The sequence below is a fragment of the Boleophthalmus pectinirostris genome, unplaced genomic scaffold (assembly GCF_026225935.1).
Source record: "Boleophthalmus pectinirostris isolate CB_2022bp ecotype Guang Dong unplaced genomic scaffold, ASM2622593v1 HiC_scaffold_4, whole genome shotgun sequence".
Taxonomy (NCBI): domain Eukaryota; kingdom Metazoa; phylum Chordata; class Actinopteri; order Gobiiformes; family Gobiidae; genus Boleophthalmus; species Boleophthalmus pectinirostris.
Window position 1 is genome coordinate 19,852,278 of NW_026571353.1, and position 19,645 is coordinate 19,871,922.

Here is a 19,645-nt window from a genome sequence, read left to right on the forward strand (position 1 = left end):
CCAAATCACATTTTACAGAATCTAAGAGTGTCTTTAACTTTATATGCTTGAATGTATATCTGCTGGCCTTGCCCTGCCTCTTCCTGCTGCTGATATGAAAACTCCACATGTAACTGGAACTGTCATGGCCATTCATTTATGAGTTTTGTAAAGAGTTGCTTCATTACACAGCCCATAGACTGCCCATAGCTCCATTGCTTCACTCCCTTCAGCCACACTCTTCCACTGGGTTTGGGCGTTTATCGATGGAGCTGATGTATTTTACGATGACTGGGTGACAATGCTTTGGCACAATGGTGAAATAAACATTGAGGGGAAGGTTAAGGAGACAGGGGGACCAATGAAAGTGTTTGACGTGGGTTATTATGGGCCGTGACATCCCCTTGGCTTTCTACTTCACATAGGTCCTTGTAGCAGAGCACATTTATATACTGGAGGTCTTAGTTAGTTTCAAAGCAAGGGCAAAGCTTGTCTTGTCCCTTCCCCTCTCTCTTGCCCTTACATCTTCTTCTACCTGTACTTCTGCTTTTCTTTACCAACATTTTTTTCTTTCGCTCCCATCTTCCTGCCTCCTCTCTCTCCTCTGTCTCGGAGCCGTTCTGATGATTGATTGTTTCTCTGTGCAGTCTGACAGGATGTAGCACACTGGCTGCCCCTGGGGCCCCTCGCAGACTTGCACCACCTGATTAAGACTCCCCTTGTATTCAGCTGCATGGTGCCCTACCAAACCCACTCCTATCAACATGTACAAAAATAATAACAAAGGTTCCTCTAGAAGATACCATTTTGTTTATTGCAAGCGTTTGAAAAGGAAAGGGTTTTTTTTTTAACATAGCTGATAGCTTCTGTCTCCTGGGCTTTGGTCTTCTCAGTATCAGTAGCAGCAGTGAAAGGAGCCAAGCAAAAGGTCTTAAGCCTAATAAAGTCTCTGCTACATTACAAACACAGTCAGGTCTAACCCCATTACGCCTGGTAATAGTTTTTAAAGATATAAATCTCTTTGTTTTCCTTCTATTCGGAGGAAAGAATGAACTTCAGCTATAGCGCTAGACTGAAGTGAGAATGATAGCGTTTGCATGCTACCACTGCAATCAAAATGGAAATAAAAGCCAAACAAGCTGGAAAACAAAAATACTCTTTATCTTGAGTTTATAACAATTACATTAACCCAAATTACATTAGATTGTTCATATCTATAGAGCCTATCAATATCAGTTTGGCATATTGAATTAGCAGATGCGCCAGTGTAGTGGAGATTATAACCTACACAGACCGATACATTGTCAGGATCTCAGGAGTCATGTCTGGGTCCTTAATGTCAGCTGCATGACAACAGGGTCAACTGTCTGCTCAAGTTCAACAGACCAGAGACCCTCATTTGACATAACATCCCATATCCAGTTTGTAACCCTAGACTAAACTTCATAAGGCAAACTTCGCGAGAGGAGATGCAGTATGATGTATATCCAGTGTAAGAGCAAAAGTATAACATTTGTGTTGTTTGAGAGGGGAAGTTTTTCATTGAAGTTGCTTGTTCTTATTTAACATTTAGTCTTTATTAAGGCAAATTAATGTGTAGTTATTATAAGGTGTAACTTAACACTTTACTTAGTTGCTATAATGCCTGTAAAATGCTGGAAGAGGAAAGTGAGTCAGAGCCTTGTTAAAGTCTATCTGGACATGGTTGCAGATCTATGTGTTGTTTCAGATTGTCGATTGCAATTCTGTCCATAATGTAATGATTAGGTTAAATCAGTGGGCATGTTAAATAATAAAGGAGCCGCTCTGGTGATGGTGGAAACCCCCGGGCCTGGTTCCAGCACAGTTCAGGCCTCATCGAACCTTGGTCTTGTTCCAAATTGATGTTATAATATGCTAGCCCTCTGCTGTGGTGCAAAAGAGCAATATTGATATTAGAGTGGTAAAGGTCGTGCGTGTGTTTTGTTTGTATAAAGAGAGAGTTAAAATGTGCAGAGAAAGCGGTCTGTTGTTGGGCTTGCCTGTGTCAGTGTGCACATGCTTTAAATGCATGTGAACATAATGTACAATGTATTAGCCTGTAGGTGTGCTTGGTATTTTAGCATGGCCACATTTGTATCTGTCTCTGCTTTCCCTTTCACCTTCTGCTGATAGCATCAGCACACAGAGTGACTGATGACACTTGTTTCCACACTCGGCTGCACCACGGCCTAATGTCTCTTTGTTTATTAATTAAGTGCAGGACATACATGCTGAGAGACACCTATTGATTTCACTGCATTTTTAATTGACTGTGCTTCTATAATCATATTATTGTAGGAAAATTATTACACAGTCTGTGTGCTTTCTCTGTGCTTTGGTGTTTATCAATATCTTTGTAGCTTCCTATTATTTCAAGTCATTTTAACTTACTAGTTGTTTTAACCCCCATTGAAAGAAGAAGTAAACTGTAACAGTAAAGTGTGGGTTTGATTGTGATGTTTGAATATGTACAGTATCTATAAAACTGCATACATTAGTTTGTGAGTTTGTGAAGCACATGAGCTTTGTCTGTTGTGCCAATTAAAGGCGCACAGACAGTACATGGTTGTCATTACATTGAGCAGTCTGCCTGTGAATGTAACAGATTTGGGTGTTTGTGTGCAGTCAGTGGCAGTAGTTCCCTGGTGAGTCTGACCGGGGGTTACAGTCTATCCAAAACGTCTGTCTCTTGCTCACCACCCAGATCAGCCCGTTCAGCTTGGCTGGGCCCAGTTGTCTTGGTTTGTACTGACGAGTGTCTGCTAAAGGTCTGTCTGGAGTTCAAGTACATTCAAGTCATCTGCCGGCCTCCCACTGTGCCTGACACAGATGGCTCCAGCTACAGCTGGCACAGCATGGAGCAGCACCTGACCGTGCCCATCCACTCACACATGTGCTTGCATGCACACACACACACACACACGTGCACACACAAACACACACAGAGAGAAGATCTTATACATCTGCTCACTTACTGTATGTAAAGGCTCAAACTTACAACACATCAGCCATGCACCTTTAAAAACACTCACAGCAGGAACATATGCCACTTCTACAAACACTCACAGTACCTCATATGAATTACCAATTAAAAAGCAAGGGTGCTACAAGATATTTAAAAAGTCTGAAAAATTATATCATGTATTGTTTCTGCTGGTGTCCATTTGTTAAATTGCAATAGCTCCTTGTCATTATAATTTCAGGGGCAACGTGGTTTAGGTATGTTAGACAAGGTGTATATCTCAACTATGATATTCTCTACTCATACAGAAGCTTTGTTATACAACCAGTCTATATGAACAAACTCAGAAATACAAAAGCCACATTTCCTCCAACGAACACCATGAAATCCATTAAGTAAAAACTATAGTTTCCCCTAAGTAAGCCTCATTGTGGCATTGAGCTATGCAGACTTTTTCTTGCACATAATTTCATTGAGTTTTAATTAACACAACAAGGATTCAGTGTCCTCAGATGACATCACTCGGAGCAGAGACTTTGCCTCATTATATCTTCATGTCTCTTAAGTCAAATCAACCATTTCTGTAAACCCTTGTGAAGCACTGCTGTTTTGATATTGGGCTAGACAAAGAATCACTGAAATTAATTGAACTACAGTTAAGAAAACTACAAGTCACAGGCGATGTAATTTGGGTCATTCTTCTACAATAATTCTGCTTAAATTGATTCGTGCTCTCCTCAGTCCAAGTGCTAAACCCTAACCTGACATCATAGGCAGTCTTTGTTCTGGCCCCAGGAGCGCAGCATATTTACTGCTTCTGCTGCACCACATGATTGTGTTAAAAGAGCAGCCGACAGAGACGTCTGCTGGCGCTGCTATGTGCACTTTTTCTCCGGGAAATGCCACTGCTTCATTAAATGGACTGCAGTCGACATATTAAGTTTGGTCCCATTTGAATTCATGCCGCATTAGAGAGTATTTGGAGTCTGGGGCCTTACCTGGCTCTGCTACAGTTATGTCTTTAGGTGATCTATAAAATGTTATTATTTAAAACAAGCTCTTTATGGATTGCTTACGAGGCATGCTTAGCACATGATTGATCTGACCTTTCAGAGACCGTCGTTCTTTGGGAAAACATCAACCTTAACCTTTTTAGTTGGATTACCCTGCCAGCGTCTCTGTACCAGCGCTTGTATACGCTGCTGTGTGCTTAGATGAATATGTTGGTGATATTTGTCTGCACCATATTCAATTCATATGTGTGTAATGTAAAGCAACTTGCAGTGCCTGTTGTATATGCTTTTTAAGGTTGGCTTCACAGAGATGAAAATAATGCCTCTCTGATGGATTGATCAATCATGTTTGAAAGGTTATCTGTGTGTGTGTGTGTGTGTGTGTTTGTATGTGTGGGTGTGTGTGCGTGCATGTGTGTGTTTGTGCATGTGTGTGTTTGTGTGACTGCAATGTACGGCTTGATGCAAAATAGAGATTGATGGAGGCTTACGGTGAGGAGGATACTCTGTTATCTCCTTGTAATTAAAATCCACCTCATAAAGATTATTGACTCCCCCACCCTACAAACCAGCATGCTCCCTCGCTTGGCAGAGTTTGCACAGCGCTTCTTAAAAAATGAAAAATAGCATATTAAGCAGCACATATTTCCCATTTATGCAGAACATTTAGATGTGGTTAAGTTATCGTAATGTGCAATAAAACCTGGATGTGAAATTTGTAATCCACTTTGGAAAATTGCTTACGATATTGCTTTAACATCCCCTGAAAGAGCTTTGGAGACGTGTGTGCCAGCTTTATTGTATGCCATAATTTAAAAGTCCTCAATGCAGGCAGTAAATAGAAATTTATTAGTGGCAGGTTTAAATGTGCAGACTGGAGTAGCATGACTGGATGCTTGAGTTCTTTCTATAATCCTTGGGGTGTGTGTGCTGGTGCCAACGTGTGTGCATGGCTTGGTACATCAGACATTACAGGAAATTAGACTGTGTTGTTCTTTTTTTTTTTTTTTTGGTTCAAATGGTTAATGATGTGAATAAAGATTGAAATTGATTGCATAGTTGTTTTACCTTTTATCTTTTATCTTCCGCAGGTGGAGAGCATTTCCTATGGGGTCTAATCCCTTCTGTTTCATGGGTCAGTGACCATTCCGACCTCAAAAGATTTTGGACCCCCCAGCTGGCTTCACTAGCAGGTCAAAAGGTACGTGTTTCTAAAAGAAATCACAAACATTGAAAACTAAGAAAAAACATTGGCACTATATTGTGTTGTTGTATAAAATATTATTACATTAACTTTTATTAAACCAGCATAATGTCTCACTATTTGAAGGTGATTAATGCACTTAAGAAAAGTTTGTTGAAAGTACATTTTGTTTTTATTTCTCCTATTTTTCTAAATAGTCTTCATATCCTTCCCACACTCTTCACGTTGTCTCTCATCAAACCATCATTCACTTGCGAGGGAGGCATCATTAATGCACAGTAGGCCCCAGCAGCTTGATGTGTGCTAATTATATTGTGTGTTTTACACGCCCCGTGACTTTTGCTTAGTCAGTGATGAGCTCAGGCTCTGGTAATTGTTTTGTGAATGTGATGAGTTTCTGAAAGCCTGTATGTGACTGTGAATGTTTAGTATATGTGAATTGTGAAGCTTTCATAGGGGATTTCACAGCGAACTCACATTTATGCACTTTTTTTCTAACCCCATATATCATACACAGATGCTAACTTTAGAAAAGATAGTGTTAAAACTGAAGATGACTCTGACAACTTAAACCAGCACTCAACTTTAAACTCCATCCGTCTGCACAGCTCTTTGACACACACAGTCAACCATGACATTGCTTCTCTGCTTGTATTCTTCACTTCCCTGTGATCCCTTCAGTACTGTACATCACTCAGTGTGTATACCTGCAAATGCTTAGCCTTTGGCTGATCGTGCTGATTGGAGATGTCCTTTGGCTCACCTGGGGGCTTCCAATCCTATTAGGCCAACCATCCTGAGCCTAGCATCCCCAGCAGCGGCTGTTTGATCACTGGTGCTTAGAGCCCACACTTGTCCTCTTATGTTGCTGTTACTTATGGAGGAGAGCAGCAGCAGTGCCCATATTTGTAGGAGGTTCAAATGCTCTTTTTAACTCTCCAGGGGGCAGAGGGGGTAAGGTCTGGGCCCACCTAGCAACGTGACACACTATTGCTACTTCAGCTACTGTCAGATATGCGTCTGACTTGAGTCATTTAAATACTCAATATATTTCATCCATGATACAATTCAAATCATGATACATGATACAACAATCCAAAACACTGTTCGGCTGTAATCTTCAAAATGAATTAATTGTAAATTCCATCCTTATCATTACTTTCCTAGTACCGTTCTTTACTTGCACACTAGCGTCTCTCTTGTGGCCCCTCCCCCTTCCTGCGTTGCGCCCAGAGCACCTAGGAAGAGCCATGTGTTTCCAAAGTGGAGTGGATGGGAAATCGAAGCAGGGCTTCTGTGTTTATCAAGCCACAGCTCCGTCACCTCGCTCCTGCTCCCGTCTGGAGGCCCGAACAAATTGGTGACAGCAGAAACAACTATACAGCTCACATGGTCCTGGTCCCTGCACACACACACACACCCAGTGGAGCACCTTGGCCTCTTTAGTTTTATTGCTGGTGTCAGGTGAGGAGGTAGTGGAGTAATGTCTAATGTTAACCTCACACACACATGTATATAGAGAGAGTATATACACATTGGTTTGCAGTCCTGCCGACACTTCAGCTAACAAGACCTGTGAACTACAGTGACACAGCTCCCAGACTTGTCAGAGTTACACTCCTGTAATACCAAGCTCAGGACCAGGCTGCAGCCTAAATGTATTTCATTGGGTTTTATAAAGCAACAAATCCACATACTAAATAATATTTCTTACTCTATCTAGAAGATTCTTATACTTATGCCATAATTTGGCCTCTTATATTATCTGGAGAGTACCACTTCTCATCTCCCATTATATGTCTGTGACATAGTTACCTTGTTAATGTAATATTGAATTTCACTATGGCAACTGACAGGTACATGTACTACTTCTATCATTTGTTCTGGGTAATGTTGCAATGCTCTCTGTAATACCATGTTTTCTCTGCTCAGCAGAGAAGGCAGGGTTGACTTGGGTTAGAGCCCTCCACAGCTGATACCTTGAAAATGAACTGCACAAACTACGCCTGGCCATTGTGTCTAAGTGCTTACAATGATGCCATTTAAGAGTGTATTGATCCTTGTGGTACAGGGTCAATCATTGGATCAATGCACTGTAGGGTTGGCAGGAGACTTGACTGACTGTATGAATGACTGGACAGTTGGATAACGGATGAATGGGTGAATGATGGTGAGATAATGGTTGCCAGTAAAAAAGATGTATGTATGGAAATATAGCAGGCTCATTATCAGGTCCTAAATCAATTGGTGTCAAGATTTAAACCCACTACTCAATGTCAGTGTCAACGCTTTATTCTCAATTAAAATATTACAAATTTTACCAAAATAGATTCAACCATTTTCAAAAATGCTGTTCTGCCCTGTCACATTGTCCAAGAGGAATAGTGGTTGCTGTAACACACCAACTTAAAATCAATATGTGTTTAACTGTACACCATATTTTGACATTTTTATTGCTTTTCTCTTGCTGCCACACAATTCTCAGTGACACTCAACAGATACCCTTAAGCAAACATTGATTGACAAATACAGCAGATTTACCTTGGAACTTATGGACTTACCCAGACCCAACATGGATTGTAAAGGGGACCATGGGAACACCTCCACAGCCTATTCTAGCCCTTTAACTGGACATTCTTCTGTTCAGTGTTGTAGTATACATTCATACAACTCATCTTCTATAGTGCTATAATGGATCATGAAGTTTGTATTAAAACGACACAATTAAATTAGATTCTGGATAAAAAAATACATTATTAAGCTAGTGTGTTTATTTGTGTGAAGTATATTGTATGGCTCACATCCCTAAAGGAGTTATATATAAATATGCACAGTACTATAAAGGGAGAAGTCAATATATTCTGTAAATGAAGAAAGACTTATTGTCATTAGCATCTTCACAGTAGATTGCTGTTTACACCAGGGTTCATTGACCTAGTTATTCAGCTCCTGGCAGCTCAACATTAAGAACTATAACAACAAGCAACACAGGGGAGCTGTCCGGATCCTCTTTATTCTTTTACATGTGAAATGCATATGAGAAGAATATCCATACTCTCTGCCTAACATGCAGCAGTCACCAGGGGCCAGTGGAGGTTGCGGCTTTTGACAAAGTGCAAAAAGAACAAGGCTACTTAAAATTCTGTATGAGATGTCAATTGTGCCCTCTGCATATTTCTATTGGAAATTTGTAAATAGATCCTTTGTAAATAGCTGCTCTCTTGCCAATCACCCTGACTGCTCTCTGCACTGCAGCATTAAAAATTGATCCTTAGCTGCACCGGGGTGAAATGCTAACATCACTGCCAAATGACTGATTAAAAAGAAAAACCTTTAATCTTTGCTTAAAAGTGTCTACTGCCTTGGCATGCCTCCCCCGATGCTCCTCTATCTTCCAAGGCTGTAGGGGGGGCTATGGAGGGGGGTCGCCAGGGGGGAAATGGGGTCACGCTTCATGTAGAGTCAGCGGTGTACAGTGATCTGGCTCCAGAGGTATAAGCCATTTTTCTAACGGAGGATCTAGGAATCGACATGCAGTGCTATACTCAAAATTTAACCTCTAGCCAAAAGGTTAAACACATATTTGAACGCCAAGCCAGGGAAGCAGATTCTTGCTAATGGTTTGCAAAAACTTATTTCAAATATGCTCAACAACAATACCAAAGTAGGCTTTCAGCAGGCTTCTTGACTTGAGTTTGTGTCACGTGTTAACTCCTACACATGATTAAACACAAATTTAAAAATATGAGAATTGACCTAAAACAATTTCAAGTGCATTTTCTTTGTTAGTTGCTTCTTGGAATTGTTTATGTTTGAGAGAAAAGTGGCGAATGGGCTCACTCAACACAAGCTGTCAGCAGTCTGTACCTTTGTAGAGTCTGAGGAGAGAAAGCAGAGAACAAGTAAGATAAACATGTCCCTCCTCTGCTCTGTGGTCCTTTTATTGACTTACATGTGAAGTGTACAGTCTATTCACTAACTTACTTACTATCTCGACAGCCACTCTTGATGGATATCTTCCTCTTCTACACTCCCCGACTTGCCTTACTGATTCCCAAGCATTGTACTAACGCAAGGCTTTCCAAGAACCATCTGCCTATTCCAAGTCCAACAAATCAAGGGTATAAGTGACAAATTAGGAGTGAACAAGTAAAGTGCAATAAAAAGCAGTACTTAAAATATTTGTCCCAACCAAAGATGTATTGAGGAGAGCAATAAACTGTCCCCAAATTAAACAAAATCAGTTCCTGAACATTCAAAGACCAGAAGTAGCATTGAGCACGTAGATCAGTGGTTCGTAAAGTTTTCACGCCAAGTATCACTGAAGAAAATATTTGGCTTTCTGAGTACTAACAGATCTAAACCAGGTCTAAAAGAGCAGTAAGAAAGTTCCAAGCAAGGACTAACTCAACGGAGGACATAATAAGTGACAAATTAGGAATGTAAAGTGCAACAGAGACTAAAGTAGTACTGAAAATATTTGTCCCTTACAAAGATGATCTTAGAGGAGTAATAAGCTTTTAAAACATTCAAACACTTTTTACGCTAAGTATCAGAAAAGACAATACTTAGTCCTCTGAGTACCACCAGATCTAAACCAGGTCTAAAACAGGGCTATTTTGCATAAACTCCAATAAATCTAAAACAGTAAGATGGGACTTCAGAATGTGAATAAAATTTTACTTACTCTAAATTCAGAAAATATTTTAAATCTGTGTACCACCCAAAGGAGCTTGCACACAAACAGTGTTAAGGGTACCACAGTTGAAGAACCACTGACCTAGGAACCCAGTTTGATGCCAATAGTACATCTTTTCCACTGTTTCGCGAACCATGCTTGAGTTATTATTTTCACACACATCTGTAGAGAACTGTAATTTAATCAATTTGTAGTAACAACAAAGCTCTTATTGAGAAAACACTGTATATTGGTTACATATAATGACTACTGCCAGATGAAGTGAATATTGAATTACATGTGCAGTCATAATGTGCCTGGTCAGCATATGTTAGCATTCATTTTATGTCAGAAGGTGTAATTTAACCTATTAGTAGCTATTTTGACATGCTACACAAGTAAACAACTTGGCTCTTAAATCAAAATGTATTCCTTCAGTGTGGAATACATGACACCCAGTAAGCTGTCACCCTTCACCACACACTTGGTAGGGAGCGCTCACCTCGCCCCATCTCTCTGTCATTCAGGTGTTTACTGTCATTCACACTCAGGCTTTTGTATAATCCTCTCACCACACCTGAGTGCTCCCCCGTCTATGTCACTGGATTTACTCTCTCTCCCCCTATACTCCTCCTGTCTCTCGCACGACCCCTCTCCTACTCCTCCCAGCCTTTTCCATTTTGCATCACAAACCATCTTTTTTACCCACATTGTCATCTCCTATGTAAATAACCGCAGATAAAACGACCGTAACAGACATTTTTGAGATTTACACAGTGCGCCTATGTTTTCAGTCATTCCCCTCTCATCAGACGGTTTGTTTGTTGAAGTGTCTTTGCCTGTAGCCATAAATTAGGGCTTGTGATTTAACTCATTGAGACAAAAGAGAAAGACAACGGAACATGAATAAAACAAATGATGAGAGAAGGTGTGAGATGGAGAGAGGAGGGAGGAGAGAAGGCAGAAGTGGGCCAGTGTGTATCTCTGCTCTACTTGGGTTCATTAGGAAGTCTGTTTTTGGAGTGTGTGGGGAAGACTGTGTTTGTGCATGTGCTGGAGATACTCACAGGTTAATGTGGGACACTGTAGCCATGGCGCATGCTCCGGCTTCTATTAAAATTGTGTGTGCTGAGTAAGAGATCTCCCTTGAATTATTTATCACAGCATTTTAATTGGTATCAAGTTTTTAAATGAGGTCAAATGCTGTGTTTCTTTGAAGATGCTTGATGTTAGCTTTAAGTCTGTATAAATAAAGCTCAAGTGATGCTACGTTAGCATTAGTGGACTTGAGCATCATTATGGTTTTTGTCATTCAAGCCATAGGCCAAGATAAGTCATTATTTTTCAACATAATACAAGTTTGTGCTATACACCAAAGTAGCTATTATATCAATATAGTAACAACTACAGTAATGTATAAATAATAGGGATGTAACAATAACCGAAATATCATGATATCATATTGTCAAAGTTCTCACAATAATATCGTAGACCATCACAATATATCGAATTACAAGTCTCTTTGCTTAAATTCAGAGTTATGGTGCAGCAATAGCTAAAAAGAGACAGAAGGAACTACATAGACCATGATCCTTTGCTCTATTTCAAGAAATAGCAGTTCTAAGCACTTTTAAGTCTTAGTTCTTTAGATTAAGTCTTGTCAAGGCATTTTAAGAGGAAAAAGTAGCATATTAACAGTTCTGTTAGCCTCCACAAAATATCACAATAAATATTGTACCGTGAGATGTAGATCGTGAAAATATCATACCGAGAGATTTAGATATTGTTACATCCCTAATTGTGAGTCTCTCCACTATATCGTGAGCTTTCCCACAATTTCGCAATAAATATCATACCGTGAGGTTCATACTGTGATGATATCGTATCGTCAGACTTGGATATCCTTACACCCCTAATAAATAACTATGTCAAATGGATGAAGTGGAACACCTGCTTGTCTAGAATGTTTCACACTATCGCATTGCAGACATTCATCTCCCTGGAGTAGCACACCTTCAAGTTACATATCAGATCTACAGTGAGGTGACTCCACTCATGTAAAGAAATAACATCTCTGTGGAGACAAGTGGCAAACCCTGCATCAGAAAAGTTACAAAGTGCACCTTTAACTTCTGTATGTGTGATATTATGTTTTATGTATGTCAATTCTACAACATGATTTTTTTGTTGGCAGATATCAGAGCTGGTTCAACATGAGCTACATCAAGCATGGACCAGAGTTTTTAAAAGAAAGAAGGTTGGATTCTGAAAAACAATGGAAAGATGTATCAAACCAAAATGGGAAAGATTTGACATTGCATGGCTCAGCATTTTCTGGGATCAGCCTCACAAGAGGAAAGGGCCGGACCGCAAAAGGATTCTCATCAGCAAAAAGTACCCAGCAACAAGGGAGGAAAAGGACACAACAGGCCATAAACCAGGAAGCAAAGGTTGTTTTTACCATCATACAACTTTTACCATTACACTCTCAGTGTTCAGGTTGTAACAGGACATCAAAGCATGATTTAAGAAGCCTCTGTACTCAATATTTATCAGAAAATAACAGCATTTTTTTTTCTTTAGCATTTTTGAATTTTGAATAAATTTGACTCTTTGATTTTTTTACCCTTATTGTCTTCTGTTTCTTCAAAACAGAACTCCACAATTTTGTAATTTGGTCCAAAAATCTGGAGCCAATACTAGCTTTGTTCACTGTTCCAGGATAAGACCAAACCCTCCTGGGAGAAGTCCGGAGTTGCAAGCCACAACCTCTCGTCACCATACAGACTGTGAATCAAACAGACACAAAGGTCACTTGTAGTGTCGTCCTGTACAACACAAAATAGAGGCATCTGTTTGTTCCCTGTGCGTTTGTAAAGAGCTTTAAGTCTGAGTCTAAAAGCACTTTTGTCTGTGTTCTGGTGGAGAAAATATAATGTTGCTCTGTAGCTTACACTTCATGTTAGTGTTTGACCCTGATATAACAACTTTGAGTTTTAGGTGGGAATAGTGACAATGCGTCTTCTATATTTTGTTGTAAAAGTGAAACTGTTTTGTTTGTTTGTATGAATATATTGTATGACTTTAATATCTTGCAACAATAACTGCAGTCTATGTTTGTTTATTCTATAGTGTGGTATTAAACATATAATGGCCGTTGTGGTCTTAGGCTTATGTAAGACATTTCACACTTGGCTGTTTTAGGGCTGCCTAGAGAGTTGCCTGTGTATTCTACCCCGACTCTTCTTAGTGCAATAGTAAATGGATAATTAAATTGTTAAACTCAAATGTCCAGTTTTGTAAATGGCACAGTTTAATTGATTAAGATTTCTTGCAAGTAATTAAAGAGATAGGACATGAACTCCATGAAGGAATGTAAACAGAGAGCAGCCAATCGGGTGGCGCGCTCCCCGTGGTTTGTTTTTGTGAGTGTGAGTGAGTGTTGGCTGTGTGTATCACGTCTGCTCCCTGTGAGACTCCAGCAGATCGATCCAAGGTGAGACCTGTCGATTAAACACCTTGAGCCGTGCTCTCTCCCTAACCCCAGGGTGATCCAATCCCACCCCCTTACACACACGCACACACACACACTCACACACGCACCCACGCATACACACACTAGACAAGTACACATACATGCACACACTACACACACACATATATACGCATAGCACACCAGGCTCTGCCTACACACACACACACACACACACACACACACACACGGTCTTCTGTCATTCGTCAATACCTCTATTGGAGCTTCATATTGATCTGCTCCACCCAACTTCTTCACCCCATGCAAGTACAACGCCAGGGCCAAATGACGACTGTCAGATTTACAACATCAGATCAAAACAAGTTATGACACTATTTAAAATGTTGTCACTGTGCAATACATATTACTCTCTATTTCATCTCTACTTTCTATTGCTTCTTAACTTTTTTTATTTGATCAAAGCAAAACATTTCAAGATATTGGGAGGGCTATAAACTGAAGAACAAGACCAGTTTGCAACTAAAGTGGCAGATATCTGTAATCGATCTAAACAGCAATTTGTTGCAAAATGTAAAATCTTGAGAAACCTGATATTTACCTGGTAACATCTCTGCATGGAGTCTTGTTTCCCAAAATTCTGACTTTTCTCTGCTTTGATACCCTGATTGTGTAAATAAATAATTGTTTGTACAGATTTTGGTTGTTTTTATGTACATTTGATGTCTCACAACACTGAACACTTTTTGTAATAAGGTCTTACAATAAAGTTATTATTGAACTCCTCCGGGCTGCAGTGTTTCTTTGATTTAGCACTGCAGGAGGGGATGAGTTACAGCTGACACCGAGAATCTGCCGGGGGTGGGATGGTAGGCACACAGTTCATAACTCAGCTGCCGAATGTGTAGTTAGTCAATCACTTGATCTGTAATCACAAATGCTGCCAGAAATTACATGAGTGATGAGCTGTAATAAAAGCACTTACTTTTCCTGCTCTGTCTCTTAAGTGTTATTGGCAGACCCCTCTCTCCCAGGAGGCTGTGGCTGTGAAACCAAATCCCGATATAAACTGCCTCATTGGTCCTTGCCTCACGCTCTCTCCACTGCTTGCCTGTGTCTATGTGCTAAAGTAGGCTACATTACACTGCAACACAAAGCACTTTTTTGACACGTACTTTCTTCTTTTCACAGATTGCCTGGTTTCAGGACAAATGATCCTTGCTCCTTTAAAGACAGCCATCCATGTCTTCATCATTTATAATCTCGAACGTCTGCTGTGGTGCAAAGAAAAGGGAGACAGGTGTAACCTTTTAGTATCACTTGACTTGAGATATTATAATGCTGTGAAAAGTACACCGATCAAGCATAACATTATGACCAGATGCATATGACTTAGTGATCTATGAATGGAAAATAAAAGTGCTTGTTAAAAACAGATAAATAAATAAATAAACATTGTGTTTCACACTGATTTGCATATATGTTCTTAATAAACTAGAATGACTTGGACTTAGACAAAGTTTATTGATCCACAAATGATTTGGACACAACATCACTATATTATAATAACAAAGAGTAAAAAAATATAAATGGTAGTAATAAATTCAAAATAAGTAGCAAAAAAGCAAGAGACTAGTGTCAAATAAGGCATACTTAAACAAATGTAAAAAAAAAAAAAAAAAAAATATATATATATATATATATATATATATATATATATATATATATATATATATATATATATATATATATATATTATTTTTTTTTTTTTTTTTTTTTTTTTTTTTTTTGAGCTAAAGTAATATTACTGCTTCATCCTTGTTTTTTCCAGACCCAGTTTGAACACAAACCCGATTTGGTCCATACTAATCTGTGTTTCCATATAAGCTCTTCCACTACCAATTACATCCAGTTTTTTAAAAATATAACTAAATGCATGTCTTATCCATTATCTGACCCATAGAAAGATGTAACAACATATTTGTATTCAATGTCCATAATGTTATACCTGATTGGTGCCTATGATGCAATGCCGTATTTTCCTCCCTGACTGGAGCTAAGCAAACCCTGATAAGCTGATGTACATCTAACATTGAGGTGATGAAACATCTCATGGCCAGATCTTTTTTTCCCCACAGCTCATAGCCTGTGGCAGTAGGGTTGTGCATGACAAGTTTATTGATACGGACCTCTGTAATAATTACACAGCGTCTTGCATGCGCTATTGATCAGGCCTATTGATAAACTCATATTTTACTGTAAAGGTCTGTTGATTTGATGCATTACAGCATAAATCTCTTTCCACAAGCAGCCAAGCTCGGAGCGTTCCTCTGTGATTGATGGACCTCTAGATAAACAACATGGAACATACACTAAATATGCACTGTTTAGAAGGGACACTATCGCTTCAATAAATATCTGCTCCGATGGTATCCCTATGGCACAGTTAGATAGCTTAGGTACATTCAGCCTTGCCCATTTGATGTGATGTGTAAGTGATGATGTTATGGGCTGTATGCTTCATCTTATCGTTCGTTCTATTGACAGCAGGGACTGAATCTGCATGTTGGTAATAGATTCTGATGTGGTTCAAATACCCTGCCGTAAATAGGGAACAGAGATGGATGATAGAACATGCTTGTCCTGTATGCATAGACAGGCGGCCACTATAAGAGTCAACTCAAATATTACTGTGGTGGGGTCCCTAGTCCCAAGTTTTGGACTGGCACAAAGAGCAGTATAGAGCCAAAAATAGCCATTACTGATTAGTTTTAGGTACTGTATAGGTAATTTTATTGTCATTTTTTTTATTATAATTATTTCTGATAGCTAGAACCAATACCAGTCACTATGGACCTTAAGAGAAGTATATTCCAAAAGGCACCCTATAATTAATTATGTCTTGCATCATGTCATTCATCTATCAATTGTTACCACTTTGCTCAGAATGTTCTGCATTATGGAATTAAATGTATGTCTTGCATCTTCAATTATAGAGGTTTTTATTGCAAAGGAAATTTCTTGAAAAACATGTATTCTTATTGTCAGTGGAGTCACCTCTCCACAGACTTGACCTGTAATTTGGCCTGATGACATCATCTGTTTGTTTCCATGTAGAAAGAAAATTTTAATGCCAGACTGTGGACCATTACAAACAAGGCAAAAACGTTTTCATATAGACAAGCAGGTAGTGGACCACCCCAGCAAAGTGCATCTTTTAAGTTCAAGTCAAAAGTTCTTGTTTGTGCCACATTCCAAGCCTTCTCACGCACACAGGAATATGCTGAGACAGAGAGCAATGTGGGAAATTGGTCTTTTAAAGCTCCAGAAAGTTGTAGCAGCATCCACAACATTATTCTTTCCAGAGCACTTTAAAATCTCCTCTTAATTCTCACCGTTTCATTTTGCTGAGAAAGCTATATGTGAATTACACTGCCCATTCTGAGCACAGTCTCTCCATTTGTACGGCAGCTGTTTGAAATGCTAATATAATGCTTGTGAAACAGCAACAATAATGCTGCTGTGTTCCCCAGAGCTGCAGGGGAAGAAATGGTGAGCAAGACAAAGGCAGTTTTTAATCTGAGCAGGAAGCATCCAGTGGCGATTCAGTGTGACACGGTGATTGATATGAGTGAGTAGTCTATTTACCGAGTCTGACGGGATAGGAGAAAGAGAGTGTTTTCTTCCCATCCACGAGCTTATCTTTCGCCATAAATCACTGCCAATGGGATGCATAAATGTGGATGAGCAAATGTCGTACAGCCCAGGCTCAGACGGATCTACTTTGACCTTTGCGTTTGCCATTGGTCACTGGTACTAAACGCATACCATGACCTCCTCTGACCTCCGCCTATTCATATTTTATAACCGAAAAGAGCTTGTGGTCACTTGACTTGTATGGCCTACTGTAGCTGCATCCAAATGAGATAGCACACAGAAAGAATCCAATAAGTCATTTGTTTTGAACATTACACTGCTTCACCAAACAAACATTTTAGATATTCAAAGCTATGGACAAGTCTTTTTCTGTCTAATCAGTGGTTGTCTTTTTATAGCACGACTTCCATTAGCATGTTCCCAGCGGCACTCCATGATGTCCTATGTCAACCCTAACCTTTGACTTCAGCCAGTGCTTTAAGGTTCTGCTCTTTGCCCTCTCCCATTTGACCTGTCTGAAGTATACCTTTATAATTGCCCCTGTCGCTATCAAATGCACATATGAGCAGGCGCAGGGGCACGGGGCCAAAGCCTGTCCTGTAACCTTTTGCCCTCTCATTCATCCATTCTGCTTATGGCCAGCACCAAAGACCACCTCCCCCTCGCCCTCGGTCCCATACTGTATTAGTCTGCATGTCTGCATTATTGATGGTGCTTTGGAAATATTTTATTGGTCAGTCATGACCTTTGACTGGGGCAATGCAAACACTAACCCCCCTAAAGCTCCGTATCGACATGGATATATAGATATGATCAGCTGGCTAATAGAACTATGGATTTAGAATGGCCCAAGATGTAGTCATTTAGAATTTAGCGTTGCAGGGTCAGCAGTGCTTTTTTACCGCACATGTCAGATCAATACATGAAACATATACCAAGTTACAAGGACACACAATACAAAAAATAATAATTGTGATTATTCTGATATATTATTATTTTACTTAATATTAGTATTGGTGTGAAGGCAACGTTTTTGAGCCAGCTGAAAGTATGTTTAAATGAACAGGGTTACATTCGGAAACTAATAGTAAGTTTCACATCACCTTTATATGGAATGATAGTTTGAGGTGGTAATATTGTTACGTGAAGAGTTTTTACTTTACTTTTATTCTTAGTTTGATATGAACCGGACAGAAGCTGCAATAGTTGGTAGTATTTGTCCTCTGCTCTGAAGGTTCCTGGTATAATAATCATTGGTACAGAGGTCAGATCCACTGACATATAGGTTGGCAGATAAATCCCAGCTCTCACAGGTGCATGTTGTTTCCTTGGGCAAGACACTTAACCTGCCTCGCCTCAGTGTTTGCATACACTGGTGTATGAATGTGTGTGAATGGATGAGTGGTTCCTTGATGTAAAGTGCTTTGAGTTCCCCGAAGGTAGAAAAACACTATATAAATGTGACCGTTTACAGAAACCTTGTTTTATGCATAACTGATTTATTATAGTCTTATACAATGTGCTACCACAACAGTGTGTGAGGAAAAAGACATAATTTAAAAGAAGAAGACATAATTTCAAAGAAGAAACACATTTCTTATTTAAATCCCTTTCTTTTCTCACGAGTAGAGGATGTGTCACTGGTATTGAAGTGCCCACAATTAAGATAAGCCCAACCACAGCTGGACAATTACCTGCCAACTAACCTTTTCTGGAGCCACTTAAGAACGTAAGGACCCCTGAGGACAGACGCAGGCACTTGAGCGAGGTGCAGAGAGGGGATGAGGAAGAGGAGAGCTCTGGAGTGAGAGCGCTCCACAGAATGGGACCGAAATGATGGAAAAGGAGAAAAAGACAGTATCATGGTGAGATGACCTAATCCTCTGTCTGAGAGCTGTATTTGAAGGAGCTGCTGGTGTTAGACATGTGGGGCTTTGTGAGGGCTTGCCCAGGAGAGGTGAGCTTAGGGGGGATCGAGTGGAATACCACGGCTGACCAGGTGTCTGTCCCCAAGCTCAGCATATCGCTCTGTACATCATGTTACATTCATCACTGGGAGATGAAGAGATTTTCTTGCCACCCAGTCATTATCACATTGTATACAAAAGATAATTCTGCTTATGTGGCTTCTGTGGCCAGAATGCAATTATTCCTTTACCAGAGTGACTATGTCATTCTTCCACAGTATGTATTAGTCGCAGACATTTACCAAATATTAACTGAATTTGTACACTTTATGGCAACCTACCACAACATAATAATGTGGTTTGAAAAGGAACATGATATCTGACTCTATACAAACAGACTGAAACATGTAAGTACATCATATACATTATGTTTTTGTAATGTATTTATTAGATACATATGACATACAAATCTTTCATTGTATTTCATTTGCAGCAGACACCCTCTTACGAGCACAGTTTGAACAAGGCCCACTGTTTTTGTCATAGAAATGCCCCAATGTAAGCTATAGATTTAGGGGGATTTGTGTCAAAACTTACTTAAATATTTAGTTACCTCTTGCTCAGTTTGACTCTTGTTGAGGATGATAAAGTCTTTTCGGCTGTGCAACAGGCTAGGTTTCAGCACTATATGATATCAGATCCCCAAACCCTGCAGGGCAGCCACAGCAAATCAA

General features: G+C 39.7%; 1 long non-coding RNA gene across 1 annotated transcript in view; it reads left to right on the plus strand.

Annotated features, from left to right (window-relative positions):
- The window catches only part of LOC129411208 (uncharacterized), a 244,771-nt gene extending 232,332 nt beyond the window's left edge, over window positions 1–12,439 (plus strand). Inside the window, exons 6-7 of the long non-coding RNA XR_008633188.1 lie at window positions 5,067–5,176; window positions 12,052–12,439. This is a non-coding gene — a long non-coding RNA (uncharacterized LOC129411208). The remainder of the gene's footprint in view (window positions 1–5,066; window positions 5,177–12,051) is intronic.
- Window positions 12,440–19,645: the final 7,206 nt, after the last annotated feature.